Source organism: Malaya genurostris, chromosome 3 (assembly GCF_030247185.1).
Source record: "Malaya genurostris strain Urasoe2022 chromosome 3, Malgen_1.1, whole genome shotgun sequence".
NCBI classification, from domain to species: Eukaryota; Metazoa; Arthropoda; class Insecta; order Diptera; family Culicidae; genus Malaya; species Malaya genurostris.
The window spans coordinates 196,360,553-196,378,627 of record NC_080572.1 but is presented as its reverse complement, the minus strand read 5'-3'; the positions used below and the strand labels follow the sequence as shown (position 1 = coordinate 196,378,627).

Here is an 18,075-nt window from a genome sequence, read left to right as displayed (position 1 = left end):
ATTTTATATTACATTATATTATTTTGTAATTGATAGCCCCTTTTCAATGATGGAATTTTCCATAGCACTCATGTCTTGTAACAATAACGCTCCTGGATTGGACAGAATTAAATTCAACTTGGTGAAGAATCTGCCCGACCTCGCAAAAAGACGTTTGTTGGAATTGTTCAACAAGTTTCTTGAGCAAAATATTGTTCCACCTGACTGGAGACAAGTGAAAGTTATCGCCATTCAAAAGCCGGGGAAACCAGCTTCCAATCACAACTCATATAGACCCATTGCGATGTTGTCCTGCATCAGAAAATTGTTCGAAAAAATTATTCTACGACGTCTCGACACTTGGGTCGAGACGAACGGTTTGTTGTCAGATACTCAGTTTGGCTTCCGTAGAAATAAAGGGACGAATGATTGCCTTGCATTACTTTCGTCTGACATCCAAATTGCCTTCGCTCAAAAGCAACAAATGGCATCTGTATTTTTAGACATTAAAGGAGCATTTGATTCAGTTTCCATTGATGTTCTTTCAGACAAGCTCCACCAACATGGACTCCCAGCGGTTATAAATAATTATTTGCACAACCTTTTGTCAGAGAAACGCATGCATTTTTCACATGGCGATTTGGCAACAATCAGAATTAGCTACATGGGTCTCCCGCAAGGCTCATGCCTCAGTCCGCTCCTCTATAATTTTTACGTGAATGACATTGACAGCTGTCTAGTAACCCCATGTACACTAAGACAATTGGCAGATGATGGCGTGGTTTCAGTTACTGGATCCAAAGCTATTGATCTGAAAAAACCATTGCAAGATACCTTAGATAAATTGTCCGTTTGGGCTGTTCATCTTGGTATCGAATTCTCTGCGGAGAAAACAGAGCTGGTCGTCTTTTCAAAAAAGCATGATCCCGCGCAACTTCAGCTTCATATGATGGGAAGAATAATCGAACAGGTTTTGACTTTCAAATACCTCGGGGTGTGGTTTGATTCCAAATGCACGTGGGGAGGACACATTAGGTATCTGATAACGAAATGCCAACAAAGAGTAAATTTTCTTCGAACAATAACAGGGTCTTGGTGGGGTGCTCATCCGCAAGATCTAATAAAATTGTATCAGACAACGATACTTTCAGTGATGGAATATGGATGCGTTTGTTTTCGTTCCGCTGCAAATTCTCATATTATCAAACTTGAGCGAATTCAGTACCGTTGTTTGCGAATTGCTTTAGGCTGCATGCATTCGACACATACAATGAGTCTTGAAGTTCTGGCGGGAGTTCTTCCATTAAAAGATCGATTTTGGGAGCTTTCATCACGCCTGCTAATAAGATGTGATGTGCTGAATCCCATGGTAATTAATAATTTCGAACGACTAGTCGAGCTTCGATCTCAAACAAAATTCATGACAGTATATTTTAACCATATGTCACAGGAAATCAACCCTTCAAGATATATTCCTATCCGTGTCAGCCTCCTAAATGTACCTGACTCAACTTTATTTTTCGACACATCCATGCAGCGCGAAGTGCGTGGAATCCCGGACCACCTACGCTCTATGGAAATCCCAAAAATATTTTCAAGTAAGTTCAGGCATATTAACTCTGAGAAAATGTTTTACACGGACGGATCGCGAATGGAAGAAGCGACAGGGTTTGGTATGTTCAACAATAATGTTTCGGCCTCATTCAAGCTTCAAGAACCTGCATCTGTTTATATAGCAGAGTTAGCAGCAGTTCATTATAGCTTGAATGTAATCGTCACATTATCTCCAAACCATTATTTCCTCTTCACAGATAGTCTGAGTGCAATTGAAGCCATTCGCTCAAACGCTGCTGGCAAAAATGAACCGTTTTTCTTGGGTAAAATAAAACAGTGTCTGAACGACATATTGAATAATAATTATCTAATCACAATAGTTTGGGTTCCGGCTCATTGCTCCATTCCAGGCAATGAAAGAGCCGATATTTTAGCCAAACGTGGTGCTATTGAGGGTGAAATTTATGAGAGACCGATTGCTTTCAACGAATTCTATAGCGCGTCTCGCCAAAGAACACTTGCCAGCTGGCAAGCTTCTTGGGATAAAGATGATCTGGGTCGGTGGATGCACTCAATTATTCCTAAAATATCGACAAAGGCATGGTTCAGGGGACTGGATGTGAGTAGAGATTTCATTCGTGTGATGTCCAGACTCATGTCCAATCACTACACGTTAGATGCACATCTCCTTCGAATTGGACTTTCCGAGACTAATCATTGTGCTTGCGGCGAAGGTTACCGCGATATTGACCATGTTGTTTGGACATGCGTGGAGTTTCGTGATGTCAGATCTCAACTAATAAATTCCTTGCGTACCCAAGGTAGACTATCCAATGTCCCAGTTCGCGACATTCTTGCTGGTCGTGACCTTCCATACATGAAACTTCTTTATCATTTCATTAAATCCATTGGAGTTCCAATTTAAATTTTATTTTATGTTAAACTGTTTTCTCTTCCATGAGTTCAACCAATAGCCAACTATAGGATATTGAATATAAGTGGTGAACTGATACAAACAATCCTGAAATAGTTATAAGATCATGTACAAAATAAATGTATTTTATTTAATGTAATTTAAAATAGCAACTCGCTTGATAAAAACAGTGTTTAGATTAACTAATGAGTACCAACATACTAATATGATATTCGAAATGTATTAGGTTTAAACTACTATGTATTGTGGATGCCACGGCGAAGAAAAACTTATGTATATTGCCTATGAAATAAACGTATTTGAGAAAAAAAAAAAATTATTTTGTATTATGTAATATTATGCTCAATTATATCGATAATGGAGAGGGGTTGAGAGTGCATCAGGGTATTTTACAAGTGAAAGACTGGTGGATTGTCAACCTGAGACACGTGGAGAAAGCTTTGTGTTTGTGTTTGCACTTTTCTAACAAAAAAACAATCATGCAGATTTTTAGCTGGTACAGCGAAATTCTTTATTAAACGGAAAGAGTAGTTCAGTGATCAGACTAGATATTGAGTTAGCGATGAACACCTTTCGTTCTGCTTAGCGAAGCACCTTTTGTCGGTGACAACGCAAATAGGTTAATAATTTGTTGTTGATTAATTACGATAATTTTGAATTTGTTGCTCAACTTTTTTTTTCATTTTGAAGTTCATATGAAGTTAACAATCCTGAAAACAAATCAAAACCCAGTGGAAGATTTGTTGCTAAAAAGTTGCTTATTAGTTCCGGTAATTTTGAATTTGTTGAAAATTGTTTTTTTTATGTTTTCAAGTACTTCGCTGAGTAAATATGAAGATAACGAAGCACGTTTACTAAATTAGCTTAAAAAATTGAAAACCAGTGGATAATGTGTTACTAATTAGGTGCTAATTAGTTACTGTAATTTTGAATTTGTTACACAGTTTTTTTTTATTTTGTTTTTTTTTTGGGTGCTTCGATTAGTTCATATGAATTTAACGAAGCACCCCTCCTGAATAAGCTTAAAAATCGAATATCAGTGGGTAATTTGTTACTAATTAGTTGCTAATTTTCAATTTGTTGCTCAATTTATTTTTTATAGTGCTTCGATATATTCATATGAATTTAACAAAGCATCCCTTCTAAACAGGCTTAAAAACAAATCGAAACCCAGTGTAAGATTTGTTGCTAATAAGTTGCTTATTAGTTACGGTAATTTTGAATTTGTTGAAAATTGTTTTTTTTTAATGTTTTCAAGTACTTCGCTGAGTTAATATGAAGATAACGAAGCACTTCTCCTCAATAAGCTTAAAAATTGAAAACCAGTGGATAGTTTGTTACTAATTAGTTACTGTAATTTTGAATTGAGGGGCTGGGGTCCACTAGGAGATTGATAGTACCTATTAGCTCTCTCCGGACTGTACCAGCCTAGATGCCGTGTGGAATCCGGCGGAAAAAAATGAACCAAGAATAGATCCACTGGGTTCCTGCTTCCATGTCGTAAAAGGCGACAATTGCAGGAGTTTCTTTTTCCTTTCAGTTCAGATATTTTCAATGTTTTACTTCTGATTACTCTATTTTACTAAATCATTTCTTTATTCAATCTATCAATTTCCGTCTAGCTTCGGAGAAAAGTTTCATTAGGAATGATTTCTTCTTCCATGTTATTGATTGTCTTTCAGGATTATAAAATGAATGATAAAAATAAACCATTGCGCAAATCCGTTTATATTACAAAGTTAATAACAGAGATAACATATATCGGTATATTGAATACATAGTAAAAAACACTTGATATTAATATTTCAAACAGTGAATTAATATTTTTCTCGGTAGCCGGCTGCCCAGATCAACTAATATAACCAATTAATAATTTCAATAAATAATTAAAATAATAAAGCGGAAATAATAAAGAATCAAGACGCGCATGAAATCTGTTGACCTTTGTTTGGTGATTTAAAATGATTTTATAATAACTGTTTAGAATATTTCAATGCAATGAATCAACTTTTTTGTCTAAATCCTATTCGCTCGTTTATTTTGTATCACGTAGTTTCATTTATAAAAACGTGCTTAATCCACCTAGCAGTGAGATGATACCTTTTTTTTCAATCCGCATGTTTTTTTGCATGACTAAAAAAAACGCGAAAGGTAGATGCATAAACGAGTGACTGCATACTCGACAGCCGGCTGTCCGGAGTTTTGTCAATTTCGGAGATTGACTGTTTCGTGCATTATATTGCCAGCACAAAGTAACACATAAAACTATAATACTTAAAAACATTCTTGGTAGCCGGCTACCCAGAGGAATAAACACATGATAACATTATTAAAACATTTACTAACAAAGTATCCTCTCCTGTGATGCATGTGGGAATGCAGAGGATTCCTCGGTTCTTAGTAGCAACATGCATCGAACTAACAATCCTTTCCCTCCCAAGTAGATCTGCATTCGGACGTGGCCGGCGTCGGTATTGATCAGCATGCATGGTTCAATACAGTTTGCACAGTGTGAAACAATGTGTTATTCCCAAACATGTTACTTCAAAAAATCATTTTGCAATCTCAATTGGTCCAGATCAATAACGGAGTAGCAACACACGGGCGGTCTCTAATGCTAATGCTAATTAGTTACTGTAATTTTGAATTTATTATACAATTTAATTTTGATTTTTTTTTGAGTTCTTCGATTAGTTCATATGAATTTATCGAAGCACCCCTCCTGAATAAGCTTAAAAAATCGAATACCAGTGGATAATTTGTTATTAATTTGTTGCTAATTTTCAATTTGTTGCCCAATTTTTTTAGTGCTTCGATATATTCATATGAATTTAACGAAGCACCCCTTCTAAATAAGCTTGAAAACAAATCGTGGAAGATTTGTTGCTAATATTTTGCTTATTAGTAATTTTGAAATTTGTTGAAAATTGTTTTTTAATGTTTTCAAATACTTCGCTGAGTTAATAGAAAGATAACGAAGCACCTTTACTAAATTAGCTTAAAAAATTGAAAACCAGTGGATAATTTGTTACTAATTAGTTACTGTAATGTTGAATTTGTTACACAATTCATTTTTTTTTAAATTTTTTTGAGTGCTTCGGTAAGTTCATATGAACGCACCCCTCCTAAATAACCATTCCGCCATTGCGTCAGCGAGCGGTGAATTTAGGCAGGTTATGAGTCAGAGTTTGTTCTTCGTAAATATCTATTTCTTCACATCTGCTTAGCGATTTATATTGAACCGCGTGGTGGCACTAGCAGTTCAACATAAACTGTTACTGCACTGATGAATCGAAGAATAATATGAAAGAAGCATATGCGCAAACTGGTCACCCAAAAGATAAAATAACTTTCCGTTTGATTAGAACAATTACAGTAAATCATCGGACTAGGATAAAGCTATTAAGAAATCAAATATGGAGTTATTTTGTAACGCTCTCAATGAGTGACATTTGCGAAATGAGACTCAGGTCAGTACAGTGAAGGAAGACGTAGTCCTAAGTCAAAGTTCTAATTTTCTTTTCCCTTGGATCACTGTTTTTGTCTCCAAGACAGCTGATTCCCTCAATGTACTAGAAACATTCCATAAGCATTTACGTAACTTCACGAATGATTTCAAAAAGACATTAGGATGCATCTTAATTTTGCGACGACAGACCTCCAATGTTTTGTTTACAGCCATGAAAGCTAAGTATGTGTATCGTAACGAATAATGAATTATTCACTACGGTAGTGCGTGAATGTCGCAATTCGAGTGACAAATCAGCATATGTATGCTACCAACTACGAGATCAAAACTCGGTTGCAATTCACATGAGCACTCTGAGTTGGATGAGTCCAGGCCAACCGCGGTCCATTTGTATTCATCACGAAGGTATGTATCTGCCGTCTCTACAAAGCCGTATGCCATTGTATACCACAGAATGCGATCGGTATGTCGTAGGTTAGAGTTTTTCAATGTGTGCACACAACTACACCTTGATCAGCACAACGAGAATCTGTAGCTTGCTAAATTCTGCGTGTTAGATTAGAACAGCGAGGTAGCATTTGAAAACGTTGAAATTTGAACCAAGCAAAAACAGGTTTGCTTCGTGCCACTCGTATTGAGTTACTTAGACCTGCACTCACACACACACGCATACAAACATAAGCGCGTTTCTTTGAACTGGGTCTCAAGCTACAATCGAAAAGCAGGCGTCAAATCGTGACCAGAACGTGGAAACGTGGACTGTCACAATTTATTGAGACCTTTTCCATGTTCTGGACCTTCGCCGCGTTCGAAAGGAACACCTGATTTAATATTTGTCCATGTATGTCGGATATTTTCCTTCTGTTAATCTACGGACAGGCGAACTAGATCTAATAGCATTTTAACGTTCTTTGAATAAGGTTTTTGTTCTGAATGCCAACCGGATTTGACCATAAATGAAGGGAAAAGAGCCTGCCTAGCCTAGCCCTAATGGATCATAGGAGGTCAGGTCAGCAAATGCGGGTGACCTTCATTCGGGCTGGTGGTGGTGGTGTTGGTGGGTGTGTGTCTTATTTCTTGTCCATGTACCATTTCTGCATGTCGATGCGTCTAAGCGGGTTCCACTGGGAATGGCGAACTTGCGATAAAAGTGATTTCATGAAAACTGTTTGAATACCGTTGGAATGTGAAAGGAGTCCGCTGTTCAACCTATCGTTTATTTCATTACTAATAGGAGTGTGTCTAAATGTGAAAAATGTGAAATATGTTCAGTAATTTACTAAGGAACACACCATTTGCCTCGAGCTTAGCATGATTGTGCATTTCAGTTATCGCTGTGATGCCGATGTAGCTGAATATAAACCGTTAGAAAAATGCGGATATTGCAGTTTTATCAAGACAGAAAAATTGTTCGCTAAATCGTTGAAAATGGGGTAAATCGTTGAAAAAACGGGTTTTCTACATAGACATAAGTTATGTGACTAAATCTAAAAAGCCTTACACTGTTTCATTCTAGTTTTCACCAAACAATCTTTCTTAATTGTGTAAACACATGATGTTTTTGGAGAAAACGACTATTGATCGAAGCTCCGGAGACCACTAGTGTTAAATACCATTCGACTCAGCTTGACGAGATCGGAAATTGTCTGTATATGTGTGCACTTTTTTAGATTTTTTTCTCCGCACAATTTTCTCGGAGATGTCTGAACCGATTTTAATAAGCTTAGGCGCGTTTGAAAACCACTATTGGGTTGTACATCAAGTTCGAAGATCAAGTGGCTATTACTTCCAATTCCGAAGATATATTGGTATAAGTGACGTAACCGACAAAATGCATTTTGTACTCTCTGCACAATTTTCTCGGAGATTTCTGAACCGATTTTAATAATTTTACGCTCGTTTGGAAGCCCCTATTGGGTTTTAAATCAAGTTCGAAGATTAAATGGCTGTCACTTCTGGTCCTGGAGATATATTGATATAAGTGACATAACCGACTAAACGCATTTTTTCTGAACCTGAACCGATTTCAACAAAATTTGGTTCGTTTGGAAGCTTTTTCTAGATTGTAAATCAAGTTACTTCCGATTCCGAAGATATATTGGTATAAGTGACGCAACCGACAAAATGCATTTTGTTCTCTCTGCACAATTTTCTCGGAGATTTCTGAACCGATTTTAACAATTTTAGGCTCGTTTGAAAGCAGCTATTGGGTTGTGAATCAAGTTCGAAGATCAAGTGACTGTCACTTCTGGTTCTGGAGATATAATAGCATAAGTGACGTAATCGACAAAACGCAGTTTTCCTACCCGTACATGGTTTTAGAAAGTACCCAATGATCAAGTTCGAATGTATTATTGCTGATACTGTTGGTTTCGAGAATGTTGTCGAATATGCGACATAAGCGTCGAGTCACACTTTCCTCAACTAACCGAAACAATCTGAATTAATTTATGTTTAAAGTCAACCCAAAATTCGTATCAGAAATTATCCTATCGAAAAATAAATGTTTCGATGAGACTGTTCGAATGACAAGAGAAAGGCATCATCACACCAGTAGGTGGATTAAAACAAGGTTTTTTCCCTTTTTTCTTCGTTAAAGTATTAAATTGTTCACTTAAATGGATAATAACAACAAAAAGAATCTCAATTTGTAGTATACACCAATCAGAGTTATTCCGAACTTCACGGTTGGCGGGAGCTACGATGTTTGCGGACATTGTTGACTGTACGCACTATACAGGTAAATGATCCCTTTATTAAGACAACTGACATAGCAGAGCTGTACGAGTCGTTCGCGCAAGAATAAATGTATTACGATTAGTCGACTTGGAAAGTGGCGACCCTGTCTTGTATCCATTGATCAGTACCCAAAATAGATCAACGGTCCGAATTTCAGGACATTTTTTCAGGGTATGTACGTTAGAAGCTATAGTCGGGTAAGAATGTGGAATCGCCTTTCAAAGAGAATTCATATCGTTACGTTTATATTTGAAAAAGCTTGAAGTGGAGATTATTTTCCCAAAATTTCAACCATTTAACTGCAATATTGACGGAACTAGAGTGGTTCTATCGATTCCCATTTCATTTTATTTTTAAAACAATCGTTTCACTGAAAAATCTGAAAAAAGTCAGTAATGTTTTCAGCATTGTCAATTTATATTTTTTTTAATTTTATGAGAATTTAAAAATACTTATAAAATTTGAAATTTGTTTTTTCCACTTCCGATTATTATACCACTCGAGATTTTTTAGTAGTGAATAAATAATTTTTAGAAAATCAATTCTAGAAATTTTCTAAAAACAATCTACTTTCAACCATGCATATCCAATAAAGTGCTACGAGAAGGAAACGCATGTTGCATACCTGCATGGTTGATTGGTATTTTTTTTATAGAAAAAATCATATCAATTAAAAACATATGAAACTGGAGCACTTTGGCGCGTTTAAAAATTATTTATTCATTACAAAAAAAATCCTGTGTTGTATCCAAAATTGGAATTGCAAGAAATACATCTTTAAAAAAATTGAAAAATTTCAATCGGTTCCTGTTTTCATGTCGTAAAAACCGACCATTGCAGGAGTTTCTTTTTTCCTTCAGATTTTTCAACTTATCACAGCTGGTTACTTTTTTTAAAATTATGTCTTTAGTCAACAAACAGACTTAGTTATGGCGACTTTACGTCAAACCAACTAGAAATTAATAAATCGCAACAAACAGTTCTTTTCAAAAAAATATATTATTTTACGACCTAATAATTTCTTATTTATTTTCATCTAGCTTCTGAAAACAGTTTTATTTAATATTTCTTCTTCTTATTCTAATGAACTGAATGATAAAAATCAACCATCGCAAGGATCCGTTTTTTTTTTTTTTTTTTTTTTTCCCTTTATGGGCTGCTCTGGCCGAGGGGGGTGGTTACAACGATCCACACTTTCCATACCAGACGAACTAGGCTATGGTGCCCAAATGAACACTAGTAACGAAGGAGGAAATCCTCCAGCATGTAACCCAAGCGACAGATTCCTTTGCGGCTATCAATTTGCAACGAAAGATACGAGTATCTTCTATTGCAAGTTCGCCAGAGAATTTGTCACTTGAGCAGGAAGTGTGTGCTTCACCCTGTAACCAGTCAATCATTGAGTCGTGCGTCTCTGTCGTATTCGTATTTTGTCATCCTACCAGCTGCTTCTGTGTCTTAAATGTCCTCGTCGATGAAACTTTGCAAATTTCGCATTGTATCCGCTTCGGTCTTGTCCCTGCTTTCCTAAATAGTCTTATATGTCTGAAGCGGTACAAACGATTATTACTTTAAAGTTCCTAAACAGATGTAGATATGTTTGATCTACTAACACTATCCATTCTAATCTGCTCTGATTAATTCTATCTTTGTCGAAGTTACGTTATATTTCCTTTTCCCCATTGCATCGCTTTTTTATTATGCCGGAGAAACCTGTTAATATCTCAATGTGATAATTTATCAAGAATAAAGAAATAAATATTTATAATATTACAATAACAACAACAATAATAATAATGATAATAATAAAAGTAATAATAAAAATAGAAATATTGTGACTTACCAAAAGTTAATATGTCATCAAAAGATTTATTACAATAACATACCAATGTTTCGTCGTTTCACTGAGGCTCTTGATTTGTTTTCAATTTCCTTTTGGTATTCCTGTAGCATCCTAGTATATCCATATCGTTTTTGTCTATAATCTTTTATTTTGATATTTTCTCGTGATAAGAATAAAAGAAAATTAGGTGTTAGTAAGCTTGTTAAATTATATAATGTAAGGATGCGCATTTAACACTAGATTGCCCAGGAAAGTCACAATATGTAAACAATGGAAGGACCGCGTGAAATTCTGTGAACTTTTTTAATTCTTTATTTACCGATATATGCACTTAGGAATACTGCACTAGCTTTTATTTATTCTGTCACAGTTTATATTATTGACTTTCTCTCTTTCCATCATTCTGACTGCCTTTGAGCAGTCTAGGTCTAAACTAAGTGTTGGGCCTTCTAGTGTTGAGCACGCATCCAGGAAACAAGAACTACATGTATTTCGTGAAGAAATACTAGATGTGATTGGATGAAATGGTCCACGTGAACCGCTCTCTTCCAGAAACACACATCTCACACTCTTAGTTAGAAGGTGACATCTGTGTCCAAGTTTGAGAAATCTAAGTACATTCAAACCTTTCCCGATATGAGAGTGTATTCACACTTGATTAATCAGTTTCGTCATCATTGCAATTTGTAAACATTACCGATACCGAGCCGGATCGGAAAGGTTTGAAAGTTCTTAAACGGTTCATAGGATATCAATTTACTCCTATTCCTGATAACAATAGTCCTCCTTTTAGAATTAAATTCACCAAGCTCAGGACGAATATGATATATTAATATTCATCCCAACTGGATCAAAATAATTCAAATTGGTGACCAATTCCAGGCATAAGAATGATCGAAACCACCTAATGACCTATTGTCAATTTCAAGCATTATTAGTCCTGTCCACTCCGTGATCGATTCAGACAACACAATAATTTTCATCTTTTAAATTTATAAGCTAACGATCGATCTCGGTATGGTCAGACTTTGTAAATACGCGAAGTGTAAATTGACTCCCACCCCCATCCACCAAGCGGGGGTACGCACCCTGTAGCTCATCATCCAAAGCCTAGGGTAAAAAATCAACCATCGCAAGGATCCGTTGGTATTAAAATGTAAATAACAGAGATAGCATGGGTCGGTATATTGAATGAATAGTATGAAAATCATTTTATCGAGTACTTTTTACGTTTCGTCTTCGACGACACTTCGTGGACCAATAGCATCTACAGAGCAACCGTGAAGTTAATGCAACATTTTTTATCCGTACTGACATAGTGGCGACTTTTTGGTCGTCAATAGATGATAGTCATTTAGTCGAAGACCAAACAAAAAAATAAGTTAAAGTTAAGCACCGTTGTCCAAAAACAACCCCTAAATGACTCATGCATTGCTTTCCTGGTGTCTATAACAGTCGTATGCGATCTTGTCGATTAGGGTAACGTGAGCCAAAAAAGGCGGGTGGGTAATGTCACAGACATAACTGGAAGACGTGAATACGTATAAAACTGACATGATTCTTTCACACTTTCGAAAATAGATAATATAGTTGATTATGTAAATTCTGAAACATCCAGCATTTTAACGGCCCATCTATACTTAAGTACGCCTTTTTGACCACAAATATATTTGATCAAACAATTACAAAAACATGAAACAGATTTTTTGCAGATTAAGAAAGTAGCGGTAAACTTCGCATAATCCTCTGGGAAGATTTTATTGGTACTAAATTTATCTAGTATTGACGAGTGTTAAGTCATTTCTGCCATTATTTAATTTATTTTTTGAATTGTAGAACTGGAACTAAATTTCAAACCTGGGACATTAAGAATTCAGTTGCAAAATCTTGAGTTGAGTTCTAAACTTAAATTCCGAACCGTAATTAAACAACTGAATTCAGTTTCAGAATCTAGCTTCAGAATTCATGTTCCGAATTTTGTTCTAGCAAACAGGTTCCGAATTTTGGAAATGAATTTTCAAACTGAATTTAGGAAATAATTTTTGGGTATGAATTAGGGTTCGGAACCAACATTTAGTTCCACAATTAAGATCGAAAATTTATGTCCGGAATTTTGTTCATGAATTCTGAGGTTGAAAATCACTAAATCAGAAGTCTGGATTCGAATGCCGAACATAAATTAAAGAGCTAAAATCAAATGGAACATCTAGTCAAAAAATCAGTTCCAGAATTATGAATTAGGATTCAGTTCCAGAGTCATAGTTTTTAATTCTGAACCTGTAAATCTGGAACAAAATTCTAAAAATGAAGTCTAAAACTGAATTCCAAACCTAAAACTACACAGTTCGAAGAAATCTTGTGATTTTACATCTAATAAGATGCTCATAATTGGATCGTTGTATTTCACACAAATTTATATTCCAGAACATGTGAAATTGTGTGATATGAAAAATACATGGCTTGAAACCAGATAGAATAAAAAACAAAAGATCGATAGCAACAGCACGACTTGAACGGAGAAACATTAGATCACAAAGCACGCCAGTTAATTCAGTTGAACCACAGAAGCACCATATCTGCGTAGTAAAAAAAAACTGCATAACTCTGAAAATTCGCATAAAAAACCGCATAACTCTGAAAATTCGCATAAAAAAACCGCATCACTCTGAAACTTTGCATGAAAAAAGTAGCATAAAAAACGCATAAAAAAGATCGCTTAAAAAAGACCCTAGTGTATATCGTTTGTAGAATTGCGTCACATGTAAAACTCATTTTTTTTCTGAGTAAGTTCAGAAATCAGATGGACCAGAATCCAGGCTCTGAATTCAGTTCTAGAATTCAATCCAAAATTCAGTTTCCCGCTGCTGCTGGTTGAAGCCGACTGTTCACGACTCTTCTTCAACTTCTATTCGACATTTGCTCAATTATATACCTTTGTTATTCGTCTTCGACTCGTCATTGCACAACAGCTTATATTGAACTGATATGCCACTCAATCAGGTTCAACATAAACCGCTACACAGATCTGAAGTTTCTGCTACTTACACAACAATTTATTAATTTGCACCGAAGTACAATGTATTAGTTGATGTCCCGAACGTTTAATGTTCTTTATGAAAAACTACACCCAGTTGTCAGTGACAGCTTGCCAAATCCGGCCAAAACATTACATTAGTTATTATTTACGGTGATTTTGAATATGCTGCTAATTTTGTTTTGTGCTTAGAGTATTTCTCTAAGTTCATATGAAGGTAACAAAGTGCCTCTGCTGAACAAGCTTGAAAAAAAATTCGGAACCCAAAGAACAGTTTGTTACTAATTAGCTTCTAATTAGTTACGGTGGTTATGAATTTGTTGCTCAATTTCATATTTCATTTTTTCAAACACTTCGCTAAATTCATAGAAATTCAACGAAGTACCCCTCTTGAATAGGCTTGCATACAAATCGAAACCCAGTGGATAGTTTGTTATTAATTAGTTACGGTAGTTTTGAATTTGTCGCGAATGCAAAAAGAAAGAATACAAAAAAAAAATTGTTTCTGCAACGAAGCGAGAATTTCTCACGCAAATCATTCTGTCAAGCTTATTTGGGAGGGGCGATTCGTTGCCTTCATATGAACTTAGTGAAGCACTCGAAAAAAAATTTGAGCAACAAATTCCAAACCACCGTAACTAATTAGCAATAAATTATTCATCTATTTGCGTTATCATAGGCGATAGATGTATCGCTAAGTTCACGTTCATGGGAAATGCGATTTTTCAGGTATTCCTGCTTGTACGTGTAAGAATCAGTAGTACGAAAACTCGTGTTGTTTTGTCCGCATCAGCAAGTACCCTACCAGATCACAACTTTTCTGGCGGTATAATTCATTTTTATAACAAACTGCTGTCAAAACATTCCCGATCCGACGGGTAACGTTTTAGTCGTACAAATGTCGTGCTAAGTTTGTGTTTTCCTTGAATACTTGGCGACAATGTAAAATGTTTCAAATTTATAACGAGTATTTTCAGATTGGTTGATACTATTTTTATGTCCTGCTTAATGCGTTTACCTTGCAATCAATCGTCACAAGGGTCTGGAAAATATTTTGTACTCAACACTAGATGACATTCTGCATGCAAAACCAAATCCAAAATAATGTGAAACAGTCGAATCTGACTGAGCATATGCACTTTTCGAACAAAACTTCACAACAAACATGGATCGGTATTCGACAGTCGTAATTGTCTTACCGGTGTCCAGCATGTTCGACCGTAAGAGGCTAATTGCTTCAAAAGGTCATGACCCTGCTTCGAAAGGTTACCTGTTACAGGTGCAGGCAGGCAGTGCAGACATTGAAACAGAGACCACCGTCGGCAATTAAAGTTGAAGAGACTCTATCTTTATTTATCTGGCAGCTAAGCTATCCCGGGGTTTATGAAGTGTTGTTTTGGTACGGAATGAAAAGCAACAAACTGTGTTCGACAGTGTAATAGAAGGAAAAACAAAACAAAAATATACCTACCGTGTGTATTTGTGGTTTATATTTCCACCTGTAATTTGAAGGATGTTGGATGGCAAACGAAACAAGGTAAAGAAGGAGGTGGGGTGGGCTCGGATAGCTGCGTTGGTTTATAAATATAATCAAACTATTTTGCCTGCGACGCTACAAATTCCAAACGGTTTCAGGGAAAGAAAAAAGCCAAATTACTAACTGTTGTCCCAACAGGTGCGTGGACTACCTGTTATTATTCGAGCGAAGACCCTCCTTGGTTGATTGAACAGTGGCGAAGTAATTGTTGGCCCTTCTCTCTATACTCACTCATCGAGACGAAATCTGGGTCACGTCTTGATGCTTCGCCAAGTTCGGTGCTGCTGCTACTGCTGCAGTGGTTGTAAAGCTGGTAATCGTCTTTGCTTTGTTTTTTTTCCTTCTTTCGAACTATAAAACGAAGAGTAATGAAAGCGTACGTCCGATTCTACGCTTTCTTATCATCATCGCGATGCACGGCACAAATGGGTATCGTGTTCCAGCTCTGCCGCCTGATTTGGCAGAGGAGAGGAAAATAAACCCTTTCGAACCATTGCTCACAAGATGTTGGTACAGTATGGAAAATCGATAAGAGCTTTCTGTTGCTGTTGTTGCACAATTGATGTAATTTCGGAATGGGGCTTCGACGTGATTCACCGACCGGAAAAGGGCCGGCTGTAGTCGAAGAATTTGTGGCAAAATGCGATTGCGATACAGGATACTGTGCTGGGCAACGAAACGATATCGTGCGCTTTGCAATCGACAGGTCGATTTAAAAGATATAAAAATATAAACTAGAGGTTATCGAAATTTGCGGCGAAACAGAACTTTTGTGTAGTTGTTGTAGTGGACTTGTTTTGGTCCGTTTCTTACCACCTACTTCTGATGCGATAACTGGTTAAAAACGCTATCTCTAAAGATGAATCAGTATTTCGCGACACATCACTCATTCACACAATTTCTAAGAGAGCTCAGTAGTATAACAGGGTGTCGATTAAATTCTAGAAATAAAATTTCCTAGTTCATTGGTTTTTCACAGATCAATTTGATAAAAAAACAGCAATTTAATTTTAAATTTTACCAATTTTTGTTCTTGCATTCAAACAGATCACGCTTTGTTACTAATTTTTCGCACTTGTTTCGAGGTACTCCCAAATGTGAAACGTTCTGATCAAAATTGACCCGGATTGAAGTGAAAACCTTTTTTTAACCCACCTAGTGATGTAATGATGCCTTCATGCTACTTATATTTTCAAAAAAATCACTAGCAGATTCTGTCAAGTTGATTTTTTTAAAGCTTGAATAAATAAATTTATAACTTTCTTCTGTATAAACTACGATCACCTTTTCAATTTGTAAACAGTTATGTCAAGTTAATATAGATTGAAAATGTGGCAACCCCGCACGCTATACCAAATTGAACAAAGCACGCTGTGTGCTAGGCGGTGGTGTTTTATTCCTCCGTACCAGCACGTACCGATTTTGCATCATTTTGTATGACAGTTTGAAAGTTTTGATAATCATCGCCCTATAATTTCGAAACCGGAAGTCGGATCTGGATGCAATTGCACAGTATCTTTGAAGACCATGAGAGCTTTAATTTGAATCATGATTGGTGAAAAAAGGTTTAACCGTTGCTGAGAAATCGAAGTGAGTACCGTTTATGGAGCTTTTCTTCACTATTACCGGTTCCTTCGGAAGCGGAAACCGGGGACTAGTAGTCCCAAAGTAGATTTATATATCCACTAACTAAGAAGGTCTGCCAACTAGATGAAATTACCAGTAAATTTTATAAAAAGGTGCACCTCGTTACTCCATCGCTTGTGAAAAATATTCAAAATATTGAAAATTTTTCACTTATCGCGCTGTAATACCGTAACCGGAAGTCGGATCGGAATCGGAGTCCCTTTTTCGGGGACTTTTTAAAGAATTTCAAGACTTTTCAGATGCATCTTAGCTTGTAAAAATTGATTAAGAAATTCCCGAGAAAATTGAGTGCACATTTTCTCATAGATTTGCACATACTGCCTTGTAATTCCAGAACCGAAAGTCGCATTAAAATAAAATTCCATAGCGAGCTATGAGACCATAAGACCTTTCGTTTCGGTACATGGAATTTCTGAAATCGAAAAAAAATTTTGATGCCAAAAGACTTAGAATTGCATGAGACGTCGAGATTTAGTGTCATCTCGAAATTTTTTTTTTTTAAATCGACTTTTTGGGAAAAAAATATCAAAATTTTTCTAAGTACCAGAAAGTTGTTTTTTTTTCAAAAAATTTTTTTTCGAGATGATACTAAATCTCGACGTTTCATGCAGTTTTGAGACTTGTGGCATCAAAAAAAAATTTCGATTTTGGAAATTTCCTGTACTTCCCCCTATGGTGTTTTTTCAAGATCGAAAATTGTCAAACCTTTACCACCGGGCAGCACCCCTTACGCATGTCCGATTGCTTTTTTCAAGGTGCTTAAACTTTTGAGTACTAGAGCTTTACGAAAATAGAGGTGATCCCAAAATTTTGGCACCCTTATATATATATATATATATATATATATATATATATATATATATATATATATATATATATATATATATATATATATATATATATATATATATATATATATATATATATATATATATATATATATATATATATAGATATATATATATATATATATATATATATATATATATATATATATATATATATATATATATATATATATATATATATATATATATATATATATATATAAATCAACGTGTTATGTCGGTTACGTGACTTATACCATTATTATATCTCGAAAAGTCACAGCCATTTGGTCTTCGAACTTGATCAATGGTCCGATAGTAGCTTTCAAACGAGTCTAAGTTGGTTAAAATAATCGGTTGAGCCATCTCCGAGAATCTTGCGCGGTAAAAACACAACGCGATTTGTCAGTTACGTCACTTATACCATCGTATCTCCGGAACCAAAAGTCACAGCCATTTGATCTTCGAACTTGATCAATGACCTAACAATAGTTTTCAAACGGACCTAGGCT

The 18,075-nt window shown here is 35.8% G+C and overlaps 1 protein-coding gene across 15 annotated transcripts in view; it reads right to left on the bottom strand.

Annotated features, from left to right (window-relative positions):
- LOC131437375 (formin-binding protein 1-like) overlaps window positions 1-18,075 on the bottom strand; it is a 231,350-nt gene that overhangs the window by 200,296 nt on the left and 12,979 nt on the right. The gene's annotated exons all lie outside the window — the stretch shown is intronic.